The 24,845-nt window shown below is 41.9% G+C and overlaps 1 long non-coding RNA gene across 6 annotated transcripts in view; it reads left to right on the forward strand.

The window, feature by feature from the left end:
- LOC113887256 overlaps window positions 1-24,845 on the forward strand; it is a 171,761-nt gene that overhangs the window by 129,669 nt on the left and 17,247 nt on the right. For all 6 annotated transcript variants that reach the window (XR_003509682.1, XR_003509679.1, XR_003509680.1 and 3 more), the window contains exons 4-5: window positions 9,243-9,453; window positions 10,344-10,467. This is a non-coding gene — a long non-coding RNA (uncharacterized LOC113887256). The remainder of the gene's footprint in view (window positions 1-9,242; window positions 9,454-10,343; window positions 10,468-24,845) is intronic.

Here is a 24,845-nt window from a genome sequence, read left to right on the forward strand (position 1 = left end):
AAGAATATAGCATAATTAATATATTATACCATATATTAATTATATTAATCATTAGGCATCTGCTCAGTCCCCACCTGAGATCGAGTCCAGAGTCACCTGCTTAACATCCTCTAGATTCTGGTTTTCCAGATCAGACTCTGTGATCCCTCTCTGTTGGTCTTTGGTTACAGACATCATTACTGACCCTGAACCGCCTATTTTCTCTGATCAGAACCAGCTAAATTTAACTCTTCTGACTGCTGTGCTCCCTCTAGAAGTAAAGAATTCAGGGAGTGATGACAAAAAGCCACAGTTTTGAAGGCACATGTTGCTTAAAGGTGTCTGTAAAGGTTAAGGACCCAAATAATTACTTGTGATGAACTAAGATGCAAAGAAAATGCATGTCCTTGTTATTAAAATGTCAAAAAGTTGAGCAGTGCAGTGGCTGCCCTGGATTCCACTGCTTTCCTTTCCCATCCCTCCATCCACCTCACTGTCCATCCATCCATCATTTCGCCCTCCAGTCAGAACTTTTTTACAGAGCCTGAGCTCTGCTCTGAGCACTGTGTCAGTTCTGGGGTGGAATGCGTGTCTAATTAATTTTGAATTTATTTCTGCATATGGTATGAGAGTGGTCTAGTTTCATTCTTTTGCAGGTAGCTGTCCAGTTTTCCCAACAGCACTGAAGAGACTGTCTTTTCACAATTGTGTATTCTTGCTTCCTTTGTCATAGATTAATTGACCATAAATAGGTGATTTTTGGTTTTTCTTTTTAGGGCTTTCTATTTTTTTTAGGGCTGTTCCATTGATCTCTGTGTATGTATTTTGTCGTACCATTCTGCTTTCTGTAGGTTTGTAATATAGTTCAAAATTAAAGAGTATGATACCTCTCATTTTTGTTCTATCTTAAGATTGTTTTGGCTCTTTGGAGGTTTTTGTGGTTCCATAAAAACTCTTAGGATTTTTTGTTTTAGTTCTGTGAAAAATCCCATTGCTACTTGTGTGTGTGTGTGTGTGTGTGTGTGTGTGTGTGTGTGTGCATGTGCGCTTAGTTGCTCAGTCATATCTGACTCTTTGTGACTCCATGAAGTGTAACCCCCCAGGCTCCTGTATCCATGGGGTTCTCCAGGCAAGACTAGGCAAGAATACTGGAGTAGTCATTCCCTTCTACAGTGGATCTTCCCAACACAGAATCAAACCTGGGTCTCTTGCATTGCAGGCAGATTCTTTACCATTTGATATTGCATTGAAACTGCATATTCCTTTGAGTGATCTGGCCATTCTAACAATGCTAATTCTACCAATCCTTGAGCATGGTATATCTTTCCATTTATTTGTGTCATCTTAATTTTCTTTCATCAGTGTCTTATAGTTTTCAGAATATAGGTCTTGAACCTCCTTAGTTAAATTTATTCCTAGGTATTTGATTCTTTTTGATGCAATTATAAACAGGATTGCTTTCTTAGTTTCTTCAGCTCGAACTGGTTCTCTTTTTATGTATTCAAACTCTTTGTTGAAGTTCTCTCACTGTATTCATCCTTCTCCCAAGGTCAGGGAGCACCTTTTGACCAATACTTTGAATTCTTTGGACTTTCCTAGTGGCTCAGGTGGTAAAGAATTTGCCTGCAATGTGGGAGACCTGGGTTCGATCCCTGAGTTGGGAATATCCTCTGGAGAAGGGAACAGCTATCCATTCCAGTATTCTTGCCTGGAGAATTCTACGGACAGAGGAGCCTGGTAGGCTACAGTCCATGTAGTCACAGAGTCAGACATTACTCTGCAAATTTCACTTCACTTGAATTTTTTATCAGAGAGATTACTTATCTCCATATCATTAAGGTCTTTTTCTGAGGTTTTTGTCCTTTTTTTTTTTAACATATTTCCTCATTTTGCTAACTGTCTGTTTCTATGAAGTAGGCAAAACTGCTGCCTCTCAGTCTTGAAGGCGTGGCCTTGTGTGATGATCCTTCTTCTTCAACCCTTACTTAGCACATCTGTCTGTATTAAGTCACTTCAGTCATGTCTGACTCTTTGTGACCCCATGGACTGTAGCCCACCAGGCTCCTCTGTCCATGGGATTCTCTAGGCAAGAATACTGGAGTGAGTTGCCATTTCCTTCCTAATGGAAGGATCTTAGGGGATCTTCCTAACCCAGGTGTAGAACCTGCATTTCATGTCTCCTGCATTGGCAGGTGGGTTTTTTTTTTTACTATTAGCACCACCTTTGATGGGCTATTTCTCAATTCTTTGTAGTTGTCTAAACACCTGATTTATCCCTGAAGTGGCCCTGTTGCTGAGGGCATGTTGGGACCTGTCAGTGCTCGAGGGGGTGGAGATTCTCCTTCAGCACTCAGGTTGAAGCCAGGCCTTCAGGCAGCAGCAACTTCTAAAGTGTGGAGACACATACAGTCCTGGGCATATTTGTCATGCCCATGGGAGGAGGTGGGTTCAGGCTCTTCCTTCATCACCACCTTGAACTGACCTTGACCTGGGAGTCTATAAAGGTCCAGGTTCAGACTGCACCCCAGATGTGTTCAGTCAAAATCTCTGGGAGGCAGGTGAATGTGTGGTGGTACAAGGATTGTTTTATTAAAGCTCCTGAGACCTACTGTCCTGGCTAGCCTAGGCAGGTCGCTGCCCACTAACTTGGTCTGTCTTAGCTTGTCCTTTATTAAACTTTTATTGCTCTGTAGGAGGTGGTCAAAAGCATATATCTCTATACTCATTCTTCCAAATGGAACAGGGAACAATTTAACTGTGCTTATACATCATGGCATCTAGTCCCATCACTTCATGGCAAATAGATGGATAAACAGTGGAAACAGTGGCAGACTTTATTTTTGGGGGCTCCAAAATCACTGCACATCGTGACTGCAGCCATGAAATTAAAAGACGCTTACTCCTTGGAAGGAAAGTTATGATCAACCTAGATAGCATATTAAAAAGCAGAGATATTACTTTGTCAACAAAGGTCTGTCTAGTCAAGGCTATGGTTTTTCTAATAGTCATATACGGATGTGAAAGTTGGACTATAAAGAAAGCTGAGTGCAGAAGAATTGATGCTTTTGAATTGTGGTGTTGGAGAAGACTCTTGAGAGTCCCTTGGACTGCAAGGAGATCCAACCAGTCCATTCTGAAGGAGGTCAGTCCTGGGTGTTAATTGGAAGGACTGATGTTGAAGCTGAAACTCTCCTGATGTGAAGAGCTGACTCATTTGAAAAGACCCTGATTATGGGAAAGATTGAGGGCAGGAGGAGAAGGGAACAACAGAGTATGAGGATGTTGGATGGCATCACTGACTCAATTGACATGAGTTTGTGTAAACTTCGGGAGTTGGTGATGGACAGGGAGGCCTGCCATGCTGCAGTTCGTGGGATCACAAAGAGTTGGACACAACTGAGTGACTGAACTGAACTGATACATTTAGAAAAGTAATCTTCCCAAAACAAGCTTGGTAACAGAATAAAATCTTGGCTTTGTCTGCATGATGCTGTCACAATAGGCTTATGTGACCCATGTGACCCCTGCCAGCATGGCTCCAGAGCTCTCTGGGTGCTGCATCCATGGGGACACTGTGGAGGATGGTGGACATTTGTCTTCAGTGATGAGTCACAGCACTTACCTCTTCCTTCCATGGACTCTTCTGTTGAGATGACTCCACTCCATGAAGATAAATTGTTAACTTTCAATAATAAACAGTGAGTAAATAACTTGCGACATTTTAGGAAAGTGCTCCCTTAGCCTCTGGATCTGCTGGCTCATTATCTGTTCCTCTGATGCTCTCCCATTATAGCCTCTTTTTGAGCTTGGTTTAAGTCACAAGGAAGAGGAGGATGGAGTCCATGGTCTGAGGAGCTCTGGGCTTACATCTAAAGTTTGTCTGAAATTGGAAGGAGATTCCATTAGATAAATTACCTCAATATGTTTTCCAGTCAAGAGAGTCTGCCTGGCATCCAACTCAAACACAAGGCTTCCAGGTAGGATGAGTTGGTCCCGGGGGGCAGGTATCAGGAAGAGTGTGGATTCTAAGCTGACTGCTTTCAGGTCATCTCATGTAGCCCTTTAATCAGACAAGTTCCTGGGACTTGCTCCCAGAATTCCTGATGCAGGAAATGTGAGGTGGAGCCTGGTAATCTAGCCTCTTAAAGAGCCCCAGGTGAGCCTTGGATTTAGTCCAAGACAGGTAGGCTCATTTAGTGCTTGGGTATAATGAAAAATGAATGCCTGGGTTCTACTAGAAGTGATTGGGGATGTCTTCCTGGTCTAGAACTGAGTGGGAACAACTCCTAATGCTTGACTGCAGGGCTGGACGTGGTGATGGGATGAGGCATGGAGGCTTGGGTCCAGACTCAGGGAACCATGACCTTGCACCCAGTTGACTCAATAGCACTTGGAGTCTTGGAGTGTCTTCACATGACATGAGATGCTACCTGAGTACATTTGGCACATTTTGAAGTCAGAGACTTTTAAAGAAGATGAGTCAAAGCACTTACATTTATTTACATAAGCTATAGACTTCAACCTGGACAATGCTGATATGTAATATTTTATTAGGCTTTTTGAACTATAACGGCTTTCTTTATCTTTCATTTCTAAGACAGCTCAGGAACCAGGGAAATAAATCTTTATTTACTGCTACTCCTTCTTATGAAGAAACTGAAAGACAAAGTTTAAGCATGCTTCTCCAGGCAAGAATACTGGAGTGGGTTGCCATTCCCTTCTCTAAGAGATCTTCCTGACCCAGGGATGGAACCCAGGTCTCCTGCATTGCAGGCGGATTCTTTACCAGGTGAACCACCAGGGAAGCCCTACCCAGGCGACACTAGTGGTAAAGAATCTGCCTGCCAATGCAGGAGACTGTAGGAAACAAGAGTTCAATCCCTGGGTCGGGAAGATCCCCTGGAGGAGAGCATGGCAACACACTCCAGTATTCTTGCCTGGAAAATCCCATGGACAAAGGAGTCTGGCAGGCTACACCCCATGGGGTCACAAGCAGTCAGACAGGACTGAAGCATCTTAGCATGCATTCCTTCTTAGATCTAAGGCCAGGATCCAGTTGCGTTCCAATGTGGGGACAGATTTCAGCTCCAGCAACCCAGCCTGCTTGCTGGTGAGTGAGCTGAGGGGCTTCCAGGACGTTGGTGTTTATGCTGCTCCAGATGGATCATTTAGGGGAGAAGACCAGCCTGATTTGACTATTGGCACTTCTGGCCCCAGGCGGGATGGTGGGGCTCACTTTTGACTCCCTCTCAGTTTGGTAGGTTTAGAAAGTGTTTTCAACTCAAAGCCCCAGGGATTCCGGTACAAAAATGCTGAAAAACCTCAAGTACACTGGTCTGTTTATAAAAATCAGAGGGTCCCTTTCCCGCCCAGGAGAGGTCAGGGAAATACGTTCATCTAAATTTGAGAAGGTTCTTGAAGAGAGATTTCTATCTGATTTAATCTACATCCATAGCAATTCCATAATTGAGCAATAAGTCATTTATTGTGAAAGTTAGGAGTGTGTTTCTGACTGTGACCCAGGCAACCCTAGCTGTGTTCCTTCTCTCTGTTTTCTTGGTCAAGTATGGAGACTGAAGGTTTTGGACTAATTTTCTTCCTCTAGAGGCATTTTTAGCATGTTGCCCACCTGTTGTGAAAGGAATATTAAGCAACAAATGCCTGTGTGTGGGGTGATGTGGGTGTCATAGCAACAGCATCAGTGGATCAGTCCCCACAGCAACTCAGCTTTGGGAGATGGAGAAGTTGAAAGAAGGCTAGCCTGGGAGCTGGGGCCTTGGACGCTGGGAGGGCCTTCCCCGGTGTGGGGACAGCACATCCCAAGGCAGAGAGCCTGTGGATTCCAGGTTCTCTACATGGTTCCCTGTGTGTGATGTTTCTGAGCCAAGAGTTGAGGATAAAGATGGAGAGAGAGACTGGTCCCAGGTCTGGCAACTCCAACAGGTAGGCAGCTCTGTGTTCTCTCCAGGTCACCTTATCAGAACCCACTTAAACAGTCAGCCTCAGGTAGATCTCTCCAATTCTCACCTCTGTCCACACTCCAGGTTCCTCACTAGCTGCCCCCATGATACCTCTGCCTCAGAACTTGGTTCCCAACTTGCTCCATGGCTGGTTGTCCTGATCTCATCCACAAAGACAAGAGCTCCTTCTGATTCTCCTCCATTCCTCCCTCCACCATGTGAAATTTACCAACCAGGATCTGCTGACTGGACCTATAAGATGCTCACCCAAGATGTGAACCCTCTCCAGCTCCACTCCCCACCCCCTCTTCCATCAGCACAGTCTCCTGGATGCAGGGGTCCCCCTGCTCTTCCTCCACTGAGACACTGGAGTCACTCTGGAAAAGAGATCCCATTGTCCCTCTCACGGGTGGAGTGGTTGGCGATCAGAGTCCTCTTAGCTTGGGTTCAAGAGAAGTGAAGTGTTGAGCAAGTCCTGCCCTGAGTCCAGCCACCTCTTGGAGAGTTTTGCTTTGAAACTCCCTCTGTGGGTGATGCAGGGCAGGAGGTGGCAGGCTTTCATCCTGGTACCCTGACTCTGCAGCTCTCCTGTCAACCCAGGCAGTGGCCGAGCATCTACACACAGGTGGGGCTGCTGGTGTTGCACTGACTGGAGCTCAGCCCTCATGTCTATACAGCGTGGGATGCAGGGGCATCAGCTGACAGTGAGGAGGAGGAGCAGGTGGAAGAGGAAGTGGGTCTGGGGACGCGTTATGGAGGCTTGACCAGCCCTTCCTGCTGCCTGGAAGGTTCTGGCTAGAATTTTCACATGGCTCGTGGCTCTGTGACAGTCAGAACTCAGCTTAAATGTCACCTCCTCAGAGAGGCTCTCCCTGAACTCAGAATCTAAAACAGCCACCCTGACTCTCTCAATCACATCACTCTGTTTTAATTCTTGGAATAGCAAGTGTCACCGTGAGATACTTAGTTGTTAACTTAATTCTATCTCTTGCTAGTGTGTGTGCTCTTCTGTATCTTACTAGTGACATGGAGGCCTACTGGGCAGCCTGAGAAGAATGTCTCAGGCTTCATGCATAAGCCTGAGACATTCTTCTCCCTTCTGGAAAAAGTACAAATATGCTGTGATGAAATACAGTATAATGCAAAACCAGGTTTGGTTATATGGACTTGAATAGCCTGGGATTACATCCTCGTGTGTGTGTGTGTGTGTGTGTGTGTGTGTATTGTGTGTATGTATGTATGATGTGCATGTGTGTCTTGGTGTGTGTGTGTGTGTGTGTGTGTATGTATGTGCACACAGGGATGGGAGTGCATCCTGTAGCATTGGCTTCATCAACAGCCAACGTAAGTCCCAAGTGGCCTGTACCCACCTAGGTAAACAGCAGGTCTGAGCCCTCAGGTCACTCAGCACTTACTGAGCTGTGCACCAGCCTCTCCTCCAGTGAGATAGAAGCTCAGACACCAGCAATGAATATTATGTAATTCTGAACTAAGCATATCAAGAAATGTATATATAAATATATATCTGAAAAAAAGACACTAATTGGAAAAGAAATAGGTACCCCAGTGTTCACAGCAACACTGTTTATGACAGCCAAGACACAGAAGCAACCCAAGCATTAATCTACGGAAGAATGGGTAAAGAAGATATGGTATGTGTATATATACACAATGGAATATTCAGTTCAGTTCAGTTCAGTCACTCAGTTGTGTCTGACTCTTTGCGACCCCATGAATCGCAGCATGCCAGGCCTCCCTGTCCATCACCAACTCCCGGAGTTCACTCAGACTCACGTCCATCGAGTCAGTGATGCCATCCAGCCATCTCATCCTCTGTCGTCTCCTTCTCCTCTTGCCCCCAATCCCTCCCAGCATCAGAGTCTTTTCCAATGAGTCAACTCTTCGCATGAGGTGGCCAAAGTACTGGAGTTTCAGCTTTAGCATCAGTCCTTCCAAAGAAATCCCAGGGCTGATCTCCTTCAGAATGGACTGGTTGGATCTCCTTGCAGTCCAAGGGACTCTCAAGAGTCTTCTCCAACACCACAGTTCAAAAGCATCAATTCTTCGGCGCTCAGCCACAAAATGAAATAATGCCATTTGCAGTAACATGGATGGACTTGAAGGGCATTATGCTTGGTGAAATAAGTCAGAGAAAGATAAGTACTGTTTGATATCACTTATATGTGAACTATAAAAAATACAACAAGCTAGTGAATGAAACAAACAAAAAAAAGCAGACATGCAAACATAGAGAACAAACTAGTAGTTAGCAGTGGCGTAGGGGGAAAAAGACTTATTATAGAATTAGATGAAATCATATGTGTGAAATCTTTGAAACTTTAGAGCACCATAGAGTTTAAAGAATCTTTCATTCAATAGAAACTTTTTTAAAAGAAACTTTAAAATGGGAAAATGAAGCAAATGGGTACTGCTTGGACTCAATGTCTGATCTGGGTCTCAGAGTTGTCTGACTCTGCAGAAGCTGCTGTCTTGAAGTATGTCCTGAATCTGAGACAGGCTCCTTTTGTCTCAAGGGGATAGTTTATAATTCCTTTAAAAAATCCTAACCCTTCCAGGGAAAGATTTTAATTATCCAAAAAATTCTTATGTAGTCTTTAAAAATGAACAAAAAAGGTCCATGGTATACACAGTTTAAAATAATCCATGGAAGTGTGTATGTGCTGTGCATGTGTTTGCTTCTGAATCTCTAGTGATGGTCCTGAAGTCCCATGAGGCCTGGAATTGGACCTGTGCACGATTCTCTAAAAGGATGAGATAGGAAGCGACTGTTTATTTAGCCAAGAAGCCAGGGCTGCTCATCTTCCCAAAGGCAGGAAATACTAAAATAATGAACAAAGATAAACTCCAGAAAGAAAAGGGATTTCCTCAGTGCTGATCTGGCTCATCCTTTCTGTTTAAGCCCATTCATCAAACTTCCCATCACCTTAGTGGCAAACTAAGTAAATCTGAGGAACCAAACCCAGATTGATGAAAGCCAAGTTATGAATAGATGGTTCAGACAGTTTGGGCTTCTATGTGTAAAAAAAAAAAAAAAAGCTCATGTAGGTGAGATGATCTGCTGTTGGGGACCCTATGATTAGTGATGCTTCTTGTTTATGCCTTGAAAAAGATCAGAGTTCTTTGGGCTTCACACAGGGACCACCAGATACCTGAGGAGGCTTACGTTGTTGAGTGGTAGTCTGTGTTTTTTCCTCATTTCTGAAATTCACCTCACTGACCAACCATATAATGTTCTGGGTGGATAGGCAGAGACTACAATGTTTTCTTTTTTCACTTATTTAGGCTGAAGGAGAAAAAATAGACTCTAAAGAGGTCCTGATCTATGAAGAGGATTTAGATGAAGGAGATGGCGCTGAAGGTGACTTGGAGGAAAGTGCAAAATTAAAACTCTTCTGCAGGCTAGCCTCCATGGCCTCTAAGCTGAGAGAGTTTATTGGCAACATGATAACCACTGCAGGGAAGGTTGTCTTGAAGATTTTACTGGGTTCCTCAGGTGAGAACCTCCAGGTCCTGGGGCACACAGGGAGCGAGCTGGTGAATGATGAAAGAAAGAAATAGTTCTATTCCACAGCAACAAAACTGTAACTGTAGCTTTTGTGAAACTGGCCACATGTACAAACCACACACACACACACACACAGCTTTTCCCATTCAGTTGTAGGTTTTATGTATTAGATGGTTTCTGTTAACCTCTGTAAAGCAGTCTTTTCCCTTAGTAGTTAGTTAGGTGACGTTTTCTATGTGACCAACAGGACCACTGTTCACCTCCCTCAGAGCCTGTAGCTGGTGATCTGTGAAAAGGGACCCTTTTCTGTCCCTGTCCAGAGTTACACATGGGCTTTCGGAAGCTTGTCTGTTTACACTGAGTCATTAAGTCTCTTAATTTAACTCTTCAGGATAGAGTGTTTTTATTCCCCAGTTAGATGGTCATCTCCCAGCACACATGCCCACTACCTCTCCCTGTTGGCTGCAGGCTGCTCCTTCCATAAATATCTTATCTCCATCTTTGCCCTGTCCCCATTGCCCCATAGCTGCTGCAAAATTATTCCATCCTGCTTTTGTGAAGTTTCATGATATGAAGCAACTCTTTTTCCATAGGAGAGTTAAAAGATAGAAAAGTGAAGAGTATTTCTCAAGAAATGTAACTCAGGACTTTAATGAGAAGTTGTTTCAAAATGCTCCCTGCAAAGTTTTTAAATGCCTATGAAGGAATGATTTCATTTGACCTTTTCCACTTTTAGTGATAGAGCAAATCACATTTTGTCGGGCAGGACAAAGGTTTAGTGAGGTTTTATCTGACACAGAATGCAGTATTATCATGGACCCTTGTCAACAGACAAGCAAAAGTAAATCATTATTTTAAAATTTATCGTGGACAATTAGAATGGACATACAGTATTCCTGAAAAACTGGGGGAGAAATAGAAAGATGGAAACAGGCAAGTAAACATGCTCAATTCTACTGGTTGGAGAAGTGAATGTTCGTTGATAGAGCTCAAGTGCCACAGGTAAGATTTCTTCATCATCTGATATTTCCCCATATTTACAAATTTCACTTTACATATGACTTTTTTTCACAATACAAATAGCACTAATTCTGATTTCATCAAGAGAGTGTGGTGAATTTTACTACCAGCATAGGAGGAATTCCTCTTCGTCTCCAACAGTGACGGAGGCTGAGCTGTGCGGGATTTCCTCCTCTCAGCATTTCTCACACAAGCACCACCCCTCCCACCCCCACAGGGATGATGCTGCCCTCTCTGACCTCGTCCGTGTACTTCTTTGTGTTCCTGGGCCTATGCACCTGGTGGTCCTGGTGCCGGACCTTCGACCCCTTGCTGTTCAGCTGTCTCTACGTCCTGCTGGCCATCTTCACCATGGGACACCTGATTGGACTCTATCTGTACCAGTTCCCAGTTCTTCCAGGAAGCCATTCCCCACAACGACGACTACGCTGGGTTAAGAGGCATTGCTGGACATTTGAAGATTCCATAAGATAATCCTCGAGCCCTCAGGAGGACCCTACTGGGCCCTGAGCATCTGCTAAGTTTCTTCTGATGTGCCACTGGTGGGTCAGCCAGGCTTTGGTGGAGATGGGGACATGGTCTCTGCCTGCTGCACAGTCTGGAGGGAAGAGGTGTTGCTTCAGGTGGGGGTGCTGCTAGGGTGAAGTGGAGGGAAGCTGCTGTTTGCAGCAAAGAGCAGACACATAGTCTTGGTTGAGGAATGAGACTAGGGAGAATGTTTTACAGCAAAGCATAAGAAGGATATGTCAGAGCATCCATGGGAGGGAGCTCTCAAGGGCAAACAGAGGACAAACTGAGCGTCAAAAAGAACTGAGTGATCATAAAAATGTAAAAGTAAAAATACATGAATCCATGGTGTGTGTGTGTGTGTGTGTGTGTGTGTGTGTGTGTGTGAGGGGGGGGGATTTAATGGGCTTCAGTTGAAGTTGACTATTATCCCAAAGTCTTTTATGAAAATGAGAATTCAAGGTAAAGAACCCAGCATTTGCTTTGACTTTTAAGAAGGAATTTTAGGCCATTCTCAGTTAATGAGGGAAAACTCCTCTTGACAGGATGACACTAGCTAATGAAGGGAAAGGAGTGACAGAATTAGAAAACCACCATTTATCAGTTCTTCATGAGATACTTAAATCTGTTCACAAATTGAAACCATGACTTAAAGAGGCTCCTGGGAGGAAGATTGTTTGCAAGGATGACAATGTAAGCTTGCTGATCATTTGCTAATTGCAAAGGGAAAAGCCCCTTCAGGGGTAGTCAGCACCTTGACCAGTTGATCCAAACAAATTTTACTGGAGTGGGGTCCCTTGACCTTTCAGACTTCTAGGCTAGATGCAGTGTGGGGAACAAGGCACTGTATTGTTAAGGCTTTAGACCTAACCTCCAATTTCCAGGAAATGTAAGGGGCAAGAATGTGGTTTAATTGACTCCACAGGGAAGCAGTCATTAAGTCCAGAATGTAGAATGTAAGGGAAGAGACAGTCTCTGAAATCTGGTCTCTGAAAATCAGCATTCTGAAAGAGAAGTGTGTGTGGAGGGTGTGGGCAAAGACTGTTCTACTTCAAAGGAGAAACAAGGAAGCCTGCAGATAGATGAGAAGCCCAACTCTGGATCACATCCCAGTTTAAGGACAAATACTTTTGAGATTAAATGGGGAAATTTCAATATTCACTAGTTATTAACTGATAGTACAGACTACCTGTTAGTTCTCAGGTGCATGGTTGTATATGGATATCTGGGAAAATGTCATTATTTTAGAAGATATGGGGTGAATTCTTTAGGATACACAAACATGAAAAGCAGGGGAGCCAAGACATGGAAACACCTAGGTGTTTGTTGATGGACAAATGACAAAAGAAAATATAGTATACATATATAAGGAATGTTACTTGGCCATGAAAAAGAAGGAAGTCCTGCTCTTTGCAACAACCTGGAATTCCCTGGTGGCTCAGATGGTAAAGTGTCTGCCTGCAATGGAGGAGACCTGGGTTCGATCCCTGGGTTGGAAAGATCCCCTGGAGAAGGAAATGGCAACCCACTCCAGTACGCTTGCCTGGAAAATCCCATGGACAGAGGAACCTGGTAGACTACAGTCCATGGGATCACAAAGAGCTGGATACAACTGAGTGACTTCATTTTTTTGGATGAACATGGTGGGCATTGTGCTGAGTGAAATAAGTCAGAGAAAGATGAATACTGTTTGATCTCACCCCTTATGTGGAATCTAAACAGAAAGTCAAACCTGAAAAAACAGAGAGTGGAGTGATGGTTGCTAAGCACTGGAGGGTGGAGAGTATAAGCAGAGGTAGAAAAGGTACATATTTTCAGGTATGAGATTAGTAAATTCTGAGGATCTATCTACAGCGGTACTGTAGTAGTAGCACTGCATTGTAATAACATTGTACTGACATGTGCTGAGAATAGACCTTAAACCTTCATACCACAAAAAAAGAAAAGAAAGAGAGTAGCTATGTGAAGTGATTATTAACTTGATTGAGATGCTATGCATCATTTTACAGTCTATACTTATATCAAATCATCATGCTTTCCACTTTAAATATAATTATACCTCAGTAAAGCTGGAGGAACTGAGAAGTCTCTTTAATAATGCAGATTTACATAATATTTATTTTAAGCAGAATTTGATAGATACAAAATTTCAGTGCAGACATTAGTTCTAGGCTAAATGAGTCTTAGTTTCTTCTAGACATATAATTTTTCATTTATTGAACACATATAGAAAAATGATTTTACTGTTGCAAGGTTGTTAGTTCCAGACTAAATGAATATTTCAGTTCTATAAGTTTAATTTTTGGTTTTATTGAACTCATAGAGCAAAAAGTTTTGCACTGTTGGACTTTTAGGGGATGATTTAATTGGAAATGTAAGTTGTATACCTTCTATGGGAGTGTGGTTGCTCCACATACCCCAATTTAAGGCTCTTTTCTGCCATCTAGAGACTGACAATAGGAAATACAAAGACTAGTCAGAACCACCTTGAAACACCTCTTCTGTAAGGGATTAGTTAGCAAATATTTTAGATTTTGCAGGCCTATGGTCTCTGTGACAATTCTTCCAAGAAGCCATTTTAGTGCAAAAGCATCCCTGGACGAGATTTTAAGATTTTGGCTGCTGCTGCTGCTGCTAAATTGCTTCAGTCGTGTCCGACTCTGTGTGACCCCATAGATGGCAGCCCACCAGGCTCCTCTGTCCCTGGTATTCTCCAGGCAAGAATACTGGAGTGGGTTGCCATTTCTTTCTCCAACACATGCATGCATGCTAAGTCGCCTCAGTTGTGTCCGACTCTGTGCAACCCTACAGACAGCAGCCCATCAGGCTCCTCTGTCCATGGGATTCTCTAGGCAAGAATACTGGAGTGGGTTGCCATTTCCTTCTCCCAAGGTTTTGGCTAGGTTCTGGCAAAACTTCCTGGACACTGAACTTCGGATTTCAAAATATTTTCACATTTCATGAAATATATTTTTCTTTTGATTTTTCCCAACCACTTAAAAATATAAACACCATTATTAGCTCACTAGTTATAACAGGTGGTAAACCAGAATTTGCCAACCAAGTATGTAGATAATAGCAGTCCTAATAGTGTAATAACTTCCCATCTGTATCTTTCATAGGGATTGCCTCAAACTTAAAATATGATTGTAAGTTATGATAGACACTTTGAAGATAATACCTTTAAAAAGTTTAAAAGCTTCATCGCTATATTCTCATAGAGTCATTAGAAGCTGGGTGGTTTATCAGAGTATAGATAGTTTGAGCTAAACAATGCAATATATATATATATATATATTTATATTTATATATATACACATATACATGTGTGTATACACATGTTTGCATGTAAGCTGCCTTGTTGTAGATTCTTCTCCATTAACTTGGTGAAAATATGGCATTGCCTTTTAACCTTTGAAAGCTTGGAAATTTATGTTTTTTAAATGATAGCTTTTTCTTAAGGTACAATTTTAATGCATTGCTACTCAAAACAATCCAAGTAGTTTTTGACTTCTTGTAAGCTTTCAAATAGGCTTTCTGGTAAAGATTAGCTTTATTTTTAGAATATATTTAGAATACTTTTAGAAATATTGAATTGATTTGTTTATTATTAGGATGCTTGTTGGTGATTGTTTGTAAAAGTATAAAAAGAATCAGAACACATGTAAACCCATGGCTGATTCGTATCAATGTATGGCAAAAAACCACTACAATATTGTAAAGTAACCAGCCTCCAACTAAAATAAATAAATTTTAAAAAAAGAATCAGGAAAAACACTTAAAAAATCATAACTCCCAGAAATACTGTTCATTTTTGGTCTGTATTCTCCCAGTGCTTTTCCTGTGCATAAGTGTGCCTTTTACAAACAAATTTTGAATCATGATGCTTTACTGTTGCACAGTATGGTGCACAGGCTGTTCTATAATTTGCTCTGTGAAACTTCTGCATCTCTTCATGTCATGAAATGTTCCTCTAAAGTGTGATTTTCATGGACTGCAAAGCTTTTGATTGTGTTTGACTGTGTAGATGTGTTGTAATGTAGTCAGTCCTTGATTTCTGACCCAGGATATTTAGATTCTTCATTTTTGCTCTCTTGAGCATCCATGTTACTTATGAACTTAGGAACAATTCATAATGAGTGGAAGCAGCCCCAGGGTCCCTCAGCTGTGTGCGAGCCTCTGCTGGGCTGGCTAGTGCTCTGTTCTGCAGGAGGTCATAGAGGTTTCTCTGTTCCTGGGACCACACAATCCTGCTCCACAGGTCTGCACACAGGTGTTGTGACCTGAAATCCTGCACCTGTGTGGAGCACACCTCTGTGGGCTCGTGTTTCTCTAAGATGACATCTTCTGGTTCTTTCAACCCAGAGGTCCCAAGAGATCATATGATTCCTTCCAACTCCACTCACAACTGGGTGGAGTTCCTCAAAGGTTCTAGCCAGGGAAGCCATGGAGCAGGTGGGCAGGGACCAGTAGTGGACGAGGCGGACAGGAGACTGGGAGGACATAGAGAAGGGGCAGGGAGGATGGTTGCCCAGGGAAAAGTTAGTGATTCCCACCTGTTTGTGCACAGAACTGTCCAAATTCTCCAAAACAAAGGTCAGGGCTGTTTTCTGATAGTTATGAGCTTACCTATGGGAAGGTTGGGCTTCCCTGGTGGCTCAAATGGTGAATCTGCCTGCATTGTAGGAGACCAGGGTTCAGTCCCTGGGTTGGGAAGATCCGTTGGAGAAGGAAATGGCTACCCACTTCAGTATTCTTGCCTGGAGAATCCCAGGGACAGAGGAGCCTGGTGGGCTATTAAGTCCATAGGGCCACAAATAGTAGGACATTATTGGAGCAAGTAACACATGGAAAGGTTAAGGCAGAATGAGAGTAGGATATGAGACACTGGGGTATATGGTTCACATGGTTATAACCATAAAAATCCAGTGCCCCCTCTTGTGAAGTTGATCCAGCACAATAAAGCTTTAAAGCTAATTCACATAACTTGCAAAAGACAGATAACATACCACTCAGCAGTTTTTTTAATGAAATATAGCCCAGTTCCAACATATTCTGGCAGGTCTCCCTAAGGAAAATGGCAGACTAAACAGAATTTGGCTCAGTTAATCCCGAGTATGAGACTTTCCAAAGGTTCTGTGTTTCCTTGAGAATTCTGTAGACAGCAAACACCTTACACTTTGAAGGCCAGGAGGCAAGGGTCAGGGTTCAGAGTCCTCACCTGGGTTCCTCTCTGTGATAAAGCCACCAGTCCCAGCCAGTTTGTGGGTTTTCTGCACTGAAAGTGTGGGATGTGCAGTGGCTGGAGGATGGGACCGTAGTAGGTGGAGCTGATTTGCTCTGTGGTGTCCTTGAACGTGAGCTGAAATGTGTTGAATGTTATAAACAAACATCTACTCGCTGGTGACTTTACAGAAAGCCAATTTTAATAGTGTTGGCTCACTGTTGACTGTTTCCTTGCAAAGATGACAATGCAGGTAATTCTGAGGTGAACTTATGTAAAAACAGTCCTGGACAAAGGCGAGGTAGGGGGGCGGTCCTTGTTTTCTCACCAAAATTATCTGGACAATCCCAGCAAACATTCTGACGGGGGCCAGGTGGAGGGCTTAGAAGGGGAATCAGTGTCTACTGTTTTCGTAATCATGACAGAGAGAATGATGGAACCTGTAGGTTTTATTCTTTGTGTGTTATGAACATTTGTGCACAGTGAGCACTCATATGGGGGTGCCTGAATAGCCCTCAAAGTTGTGTCTCATCATCTCTGACCAACTGTCATTCCAACCTCTGAACTTTCTCTGTGACAGTCACAGTCACTTTTTCTACACTGCAGGGGTTGGACTTCTTTGCTCAAATTCATTTTGTTGTTTTGCTTCTTTTTTTTACCTTAGATCCTGCAATTTGAAAATGAACAAGAATTATGGCAAGGAATGGGAGAGATTTTCAGACCATTCCCTGTGGAGGCAGCATTCTCTATTAAATAAATACACAACAACTTGTCCCATGTCGCCCTTTCCATGTCCTGTTTCAACAAATCACAATAAGAAAATGCATTTTGTTTAGTGAAGGAAAAGCATGTTTATTCCAGTGTTAAAATGGTATAAGAAAGAAAAGCCAAAGCCTCAAACTTCAGCAATATTTAATCATTCTGTAACAAATGAGAAAAATGAAAAAAAAATGAAAAGTACAATATTCTTTATTATATTTATCCTATTCTTATACTAGTCATTAAAATGTCAGTAATGTGTCAAGAGTCATAATGGCCCCAATGCTGTCTTTTTCTTCTAGTTTGGAGAAGCCAGTGGGCTCCTAGAAAGGGACACAATGCAGTCACTCTTTTGTTGTGTCTGGTGCTGTTAGCTTTACAGGCGGTTGTCTAATGCGGTTTGTTCTAGTGCTTTTGCAGCCTCACCTGGGACAGCCATGGTGCTTCCCCCTCATCAGAGCCATCTGAACCTAGCACAGAAACAGCACAGAAAGATGAAATTGTTCTTAATGGAGGCAGGTCAGTGAGAACTTCATCTGAAAGCAGTCCAGTGTGAGGAAAATTAATGTCAAGCAGGTCATTTTCACTCTGAGGAATGTAAATGAACCTGTGGTTAACACTTCCCCTTTTTGTTAAGGGTGTCACCACCAGGTAGCCGATGGTTTAGTTTGTCCAGTAGGTAGGTGATATAACAGCAACCAAACTCTTGTTTCTTTTTGGATTAAGTGACCAATCTCAGACCCACTTCATTTGTGCTCATCTAAAAGGCAAAAACTGGGAACCAAGAGAAACAAATTGATTTTCCACAGATAAATGGAAAATCAATAGAATGTAAATACTTGACCCTCAAGTGCATTCAGGGGATCTCCACAACTGATGGTCAGTTGGGGCCGTGAGTGGGTGTGGTGTTGACTCAAGATCCCTGGGAAAGGGGGTCCCTCGGTGGGGTGTCACCCTGCCACCCAGATGACACCTGGCATCATGTATAAAGCAGCCACTGCCCCTGACCAGGCAGACAAGCCTCTGCACTGGACATCTGTCCAACCTGAACTGGAAACCTCCTAGCCTGGGCTTCTGGAAGTGCAGCCTTGACCAGCTCTGTCTTGCCTTTGCTCTTGAGCATGCCTCTCAGGAAGGGTCTTCTTCTAGTGTCCAGGAAAAACCCACCCTGCCCTGTGATCTGGTGTCCTAGCTGACCTGGAGGGCAGTCTTGCTCTGGAGCCATCGTTTCCACAGAGCAGCTCACCTGCATGGGTCACCTCAAGTCAGGACCTTTCTGCCCAAGTTCTGTCCCTGCTCTCAAAGATAAAGTGTGGTCCACTGAACCTTGCCAGATGAAAAGATGACTCGTTTTACATTTAATCTTTCAAAATATGAAGAGGAATAGAGATTAGGCAGAGTTGGCAGTTATTTTTTTCCTACATTTTGCTCCAAATGATTAGTATTAATGAACATATTACAGACTATGCCTCGATGGTATATTTAAGTGCTTTCAACTGTAAAAATTAATAGCAAATTAATGATGGTAAAATTTCTCGTGGTGGGAAGATGGACTAATCCTTCAAGTTAAGATAACAGCTGAAGAAAAATTTAAGTGATCTTTTGAGAAAGGGCATTTTGGAATGAAACAATTATTTTGCTATCAAACGTTTTGTTGGAAGGTGTGAGCATCTTGTTTATTAGAGCTAAGATTCTCATTCATGGACTGGATTTTAATTCAATGCAATAACACCTCATTAATTTTTTAGACTGGTAGATAAGCCAACTTGGCTGACTTGCAAAGTATTTTGAGGATAAATATACAGAAGGATGTTGCCTCATAACTGCTTGGCATTCTGAAGTTCAGAATGTTATTTATGCAGTAACTGTGGCTGTTGTTGTCTTCATTTTGTTCTTTTTTCTTTTTCCAAACTTTAAACTTTTTATTTTGTATTGGAGTATAGCTGATTAACAATATTGTGGTAGTTTCAGGTGAACAGCTGAGGGAATCAGCTGTACACATACATGTATCCATTCTTACCCACCCCCCCCCCAATCCAGACTGCCATGTAACATTGAGCAGAGTTCATGTTCTGTACCGTAGGTCCCTGTTAGTTATCCATTTTAAATACAGCAGTATGTTCATTTTAGTTCTAAACAAACTGACCCAGAAGTAAGAGATTAGCTCTGGAAATGCAAACCGAGAGGCTTTGATTTTTCTCTTCAGAGTTTCTCTAAAGAATCTATTTTTCCTGAGAAAACTTAACAATGGTTTTCATAAACTTGCTAGTTATTCATTTTTGGTGGAAGTAATATAATTGTTTTTCTTAACAGCTTTCTTGACTTATAATTGATATGAAATAAACTGCATAATTTAAAGCTTACAGTTTGATCAGTTTTGACATAATCATACCCATGAAACCATCACCATAATTAAGGGAGTGAATATACCCATCTGTCCCAAGGGCTCCATCCCTTTTGTAATCTCTCTCCTGTCTTCATCCTCCTTCATCCCATCCCCAGGTAACCTCTGATGGCTCTCCCTAACTTGATTAGAATACATTTTCTAGGACTTTCTATAAATGAAATCATGTAGTATGTAATTTTTAATGTTATTGTTGCTATTATTGTTGTTAATATTATTATCCTGCAGGGGGCAGGAGTCAGGTCTCATTTTGCACTGTGAGAGTTCATTTCTTCTTCATCCTTTCTTAGTATAGTCAATCTTTTTAAATTGGGGCATTCTCATTGTTGTGTAGAGGCAATTCATTGTGGTTTTAAATTAGTTCATTTCCCTAATGTCTAATGAGGCTGAGGATCTTTTTCATGAGCTGATTTTACATTCATATATCTTTCTGATGAAGTATCTGTTAAAATATTTTACCCACTTTTATTTGTTTTTTTTTTTAAATTTATTTTTAATTCAGGGGAAATTTCTTTACAATGTTGTGTTGACTTCTGCTGTATGACAGTCAGAATCAGCCACAATTATACATATATCACCTCCCTCTTGAACCTCCCTCCCCTACCCCCATTCCATCCCTCTAGATCATCACAGAGTGCCAGGCTGGGCTCCTTGTGTTTTATAGGAATTCTCACCAGCTATCTATTTTACACATACATGCATGCTAAGTCGCTTCAGTCGTGTCCAACTCTTTGCAACCTTGTGAACTGTATGTCAATGCTACTTTCTCTTCATCACACTCTCTTCAGATTGTATAAATTTTTCACCTTTTACTCATTTTTAGAAATCATGTTAATTTTGTTTTCTTACAGTTGAGTTCTGACATTTGTTTAGAAAATCAGGACACAAATCATTTATCAGGTATTTGTTTCTGCAAATATTTCTCCAGTCTCTGGGTTCTCATCCTTTTACTAGTATTTTTGCAAGAGCAGAGTTTTTAGTTTTGATGAAATATACTTCACAGCTATTCTTCTGTGAATCATGCTTTTGGTGTGGTAGCTAAGAAATATTTGCCAAGCCCAAATTCACAAACGTTTCCTCTATATCTTCTTCTCAGATTTTGTTTTGCCTTTGATGTTAAATAGTACAGAATCATTTATTGAAATGACTGTGTTTTGTTTTGCATTTGTTGAAACTCATGACCATGATTATGTGACTATTCTGTACAGTTTATCTCTTCATCTTTATGTGCTGCTGCTGCTGCTAAGTCGCTTCAGTCATGTCTGACTCTATGCATCCCCATAGATGGCAGCCCACCAGGCTCCCCAATCCCTGGGATTCTCCAGGCAAGAACACTGGAATGGGTCACTATTTCCTTCTCCAATGCATAAAAGGGAAAAGTGAAAGTGAAGTTGCTCAGTCATGTCCGACTCGTAGTGATCTCATGGACTGCAGCCTACCAGGCTCCTCCATCCATGGGATTTTCCAGGCAAGGGTACTGGAGTGGGTTGCCATTGCCTTCTCCTCATCTTTATGTGACTGTCTTAATTACTTGTAGCTTGATAATGTCTTGAATTTAAGCAGTGTCAGACTTTCTTTTATTTTTTTTTAAATTTTAATTTGAAGTTGTTTAAGCTATTCTAAGCCCTTTATGTTTCCCTATGAATTTTAAATCAGTCTGTGATGTCTATAGCAAAGCCTGCTGGGATTGAATTTGTATGACAGAAGAGTTGGTGTCGAATTTTTTTTTTTAATTTTTCCTTAAGAAGAACTCACTCATAAAACTATGTGAGTCTTAAATTTTCTTTATGGGAAGGTATTTAAGCACAGATTAAATTTCTCTAATAATTATAAGATTCTCAGATTATTTGTTCTTGAATGAATTTTAGTAATTTGTGTCTTTCAAGGAATTTGCCTTTGCATGTAAGATGTCAAATTTATTAGCATAAAGTTGCTAATAATGTTTAGTTTATTTTCTAGTTTTTTTTGGTTAATAAATTTATTTATTTATTTATTTATTATTATTTTTTTTACTTTACAGTATTGTTTCAGTTTTGCCATACATCAACATGCATCCGCCACGGGTATACACGTGTTCCCCATCCTGAATATTTGTACAATCAGTAATGATGTTATTTAATTTATTGCAGAGAATAACTATTTAATTTATTCAGAGAATTTGTACCATCTTTTTTCCTATTCAGTCCATATGTCCACATTTCCATTTATTATTGTTTTTCTTCTGCATAAAATAATTTTTCACATTTTTTGTAGTGCAAACCTTCTAGTGATAGATAGTTTTGCTGGGTGTAGAATTCTAGGGTAACAGCTTTTATTTCGCTACTTTAAAGATGTTCCTTCATTGTCTTCTCACTTGCATTGTGTCTGACAATAAACCTGAAGTTCCTATTATTGTTACTTTATATATTAATATTGATGGGAAATTGTACTCACCTTCCTAATAACTGCTTACCTGAATTTAAAAAAAGAGAAAGAAAGAAACAAAAAAACCCAGCTCTAACATCCATTCCTTACCTTGGATGAGGGGTATCTCCTCACAGCCGCCCCTCCTGACCTTGAATGTGGAGTACCTCCTCTTAGCCCTCCTGCGCCCACACAGCCGCCACTCCTTGGACATGGGGAGAAACCTAAGTAAGACAGTAGGCACTGAGAGAGGGCATCAGAGGGCAGACACAATGAAACCATAATCACATAAAACTAGCCAATCTGATCACATGGACCACAGCCTGTCTAAGTCAATGAAATTAAGCCATACCGTGTGGGGCCACCCAAGATGGATGGGTCATGGTGGAGAGGTCGGACAGAATGTGGTGCACTGGAAAAGGGAATGGCAAACTACTTCAGTATTCTTGCCTTGAGAACACCATGAACAGTATAAAAAGGCAAAATGATAGGATACTGAAAGAGGAACTCCCCACGTCAGCAGGTGCACAATATGCTACTGAAGATCAGTGGAGAAATAACTCCAGAAAGAATGAAGGGATGGAGCCAAAGCAAAAACAATACCCAGTTGTGGATGTGACTGGTGATAGAAGCAAGGTCTGATGCTGTAAAGAGCAATACTGCATCAGATCAGATCAGATCACATCAGTCGCTCAGTCGTGTCTGACTCTTTGCGACCCCATGAATTGCAGCACGCCAGGCCTCCCTGTCCATCACCAACTCCCAGAGTTCACTGAGACTCACATCCATCGAGTCAGTGATGCCATCCAGCCATCTCAACCTCTGTATTCCCCTTCTCCTCTTGCCCCCAATCCCTCCCAGCATCAGAGTCTTCCAATGAGTCAACTCTTCGCATGAGGTGGCCAAAGTACTGGAATTTCAGCTTTAGCATCAGTCCTTCCAAAGAAATCCCAGGGCTGATCTCCTTCAGAATGGACTGGTTGGATCTCCTTGCAGTCCAAGGGACTCTCAAGAGTCTTCTCCAACACCACAGTTCAAAAGCATCAATTATTTGGTGCTCAGCCTTCTTCACAGTCCAACTCTCACATCCATACATGACCACAGGAAAAACCATAGCCTTGACAAGACGAAACTTTGTTGGCAAAGTAATGTCTCTGCTTCTGAATATGCTATCTAGGTTGGTCATAACTTTCCTTCCAAGGAGTAAGCATCTTAATTTCATGGCTGCAGTCACCATCTGCAGTGATTTTGGAGCCCAGAAAAATAAAGTCTGACACTGTTTCCACTATTTCCCCATCTATTTCCCATGAAGTGATGGGACCGGATGCCATGATCTTCATTTTCTGAATGTTGAGCTTTAAGCCAACTTTTTCACTCTCCACTTTCACTTTCATCAAAAGGCTTTTGAGTTCCTCTTCACTTTCTGCCATAAGGGTAGTGTCATCTGCATATCTGAGGTTATTGATATTTCTCCTGGCGATCTTGATTCCAGCTTGTGTTTCTTCCAGTCCAGCATTTCTCATGATGTACTCTGCATATAAGTTAAATAAACATGGTGACAATATACAGCCTTGACAAACTCCTTTTCCTATTTGGAACCAGTCTGTTGTTCCATGTCCAGTTCTAACTGTTGCTTCCTGACCTGCATACAGATTTCTCAAGAGGCAGATCAGGTGGTCTGGTATTCCCATCTCTTTCAGAATTTTCCACAGTTAATTTGATCCACACAGTCAAAGGCTTTGGCATAGTCAATAAAGCAGAAATAGATGTTTTTCTGGAACTCTCTTGCTTTTTCCATGACCCAGCGGATGTTGGCAATTTGATCTCTGGTTCCTCTGCCATTTCTAAAACCAGCTTGAACATCAGGAAGTTCGTGGTTCACATGTTGCTGAAGCCTGGTTTGGAGAATTTTGAGCCTTACTTTACCAGCATGTGGGATGAGTGCAATGGTGCAGTAGTTTGAGCATTCTTTGGCATTGCCTTTCTTTGGGATTGGAATGAAAACTGACCTTTTCCATTCCTGTGGCCAGTGCTGAGTTTTTCAAATTTGCTGGCATATTGAGTGCAGCACTTTCACACATCATCTTTCAGGATTTGGAATAGTTCAACTGGAATTCCATCACCTCCACTAGCTTTGTTCATAGTGATGCTTTCTAAGGCCCACTTGACTTCACATTCCAGGATGTCTGGCTCTAGGTGAGTGATCACACCATCGTGATTATCTGGGTCGTGAAGATCTTTTTTGTACAGTTCTTCTGTGTATTCTTGCTATCTCTTCTTAATATCTTCTGCTTCTGTTAGGTCCATACCATTTCTGTCCTTTATCGAGCCCATCTTTTCAAGAAATGTTCCTTTGGTATCTCTGATTTTCTTGAAGAGATCCCTAGTCTTTCCCATTCTGTTGTTTTCCTCTATTTCTTTGCATTGATTGCTGAGGAAGCCTTTCTTATCTCTCCTTGCTATTCTTTGGAACTCTGCATTCAGATGCTTATATCTTTCCTTTTCTCCTTTGCTTTTCACTTCTCTTCTTTTCACAGCTATTTGTAAGGCCTCCTCAGACAGCCATTTTGCTTTTTTGCATTTCTTTTCCATGGGGACGGTCTTGATCCCTGTCTCCTGTACAGTGTCAAGAACCTCATTCCATAGTTCATCAGGCACTCTTATCTATCAGATCTAGGCCCTTGAATCTATTTCTCACTTCCACTGTATAATCATAAGGAATTTGATTTAGATCATACCTGAATGGTCTAGTGGTTTTCCTTACTTTCTTCAATTTAAGCCTGAATTTGGCAATAAGGAGTTCATGGTCTGTGCCACAGTCAGCTCCTGGTCTTGTTTTTGCTGACTGTATAGAGCTTCTCCATCTTAGGCTGCAAAGAATATAATCAATCTGATTTCAGTGTTGACCATCTGGTGATGTCCATGTGCAGAGTCTCCTCTTGTGTTGTTGGAAGAGGGTGTTTGTTATGACCAGTGCATTTTCTTGGGAAAACTATTAGTCTTTGCCCTGGTTCATTCCATATTCCAAGGCCAAATTTGCCTGTTACTCCAGGTGTTTCTTGA

Source organism: Bos indicus x Bos taurus, chromosome X (genome assembly GCF_003369695.1).
Source record: "Bos indicus x Bos taurus breed Angus x Brahman F1 hybrid chromosome X, Bos_hybrid_MaternalHap_v2.0, whole genome shotgun sequence".
In the NCBI taxonomy this organism is placed as follows: Eukaryota; Metazoa; Chordata; class Mammalia; order Artiodactyla; family Bovidae; genus Bos; species Bos indicus x Bos taurus.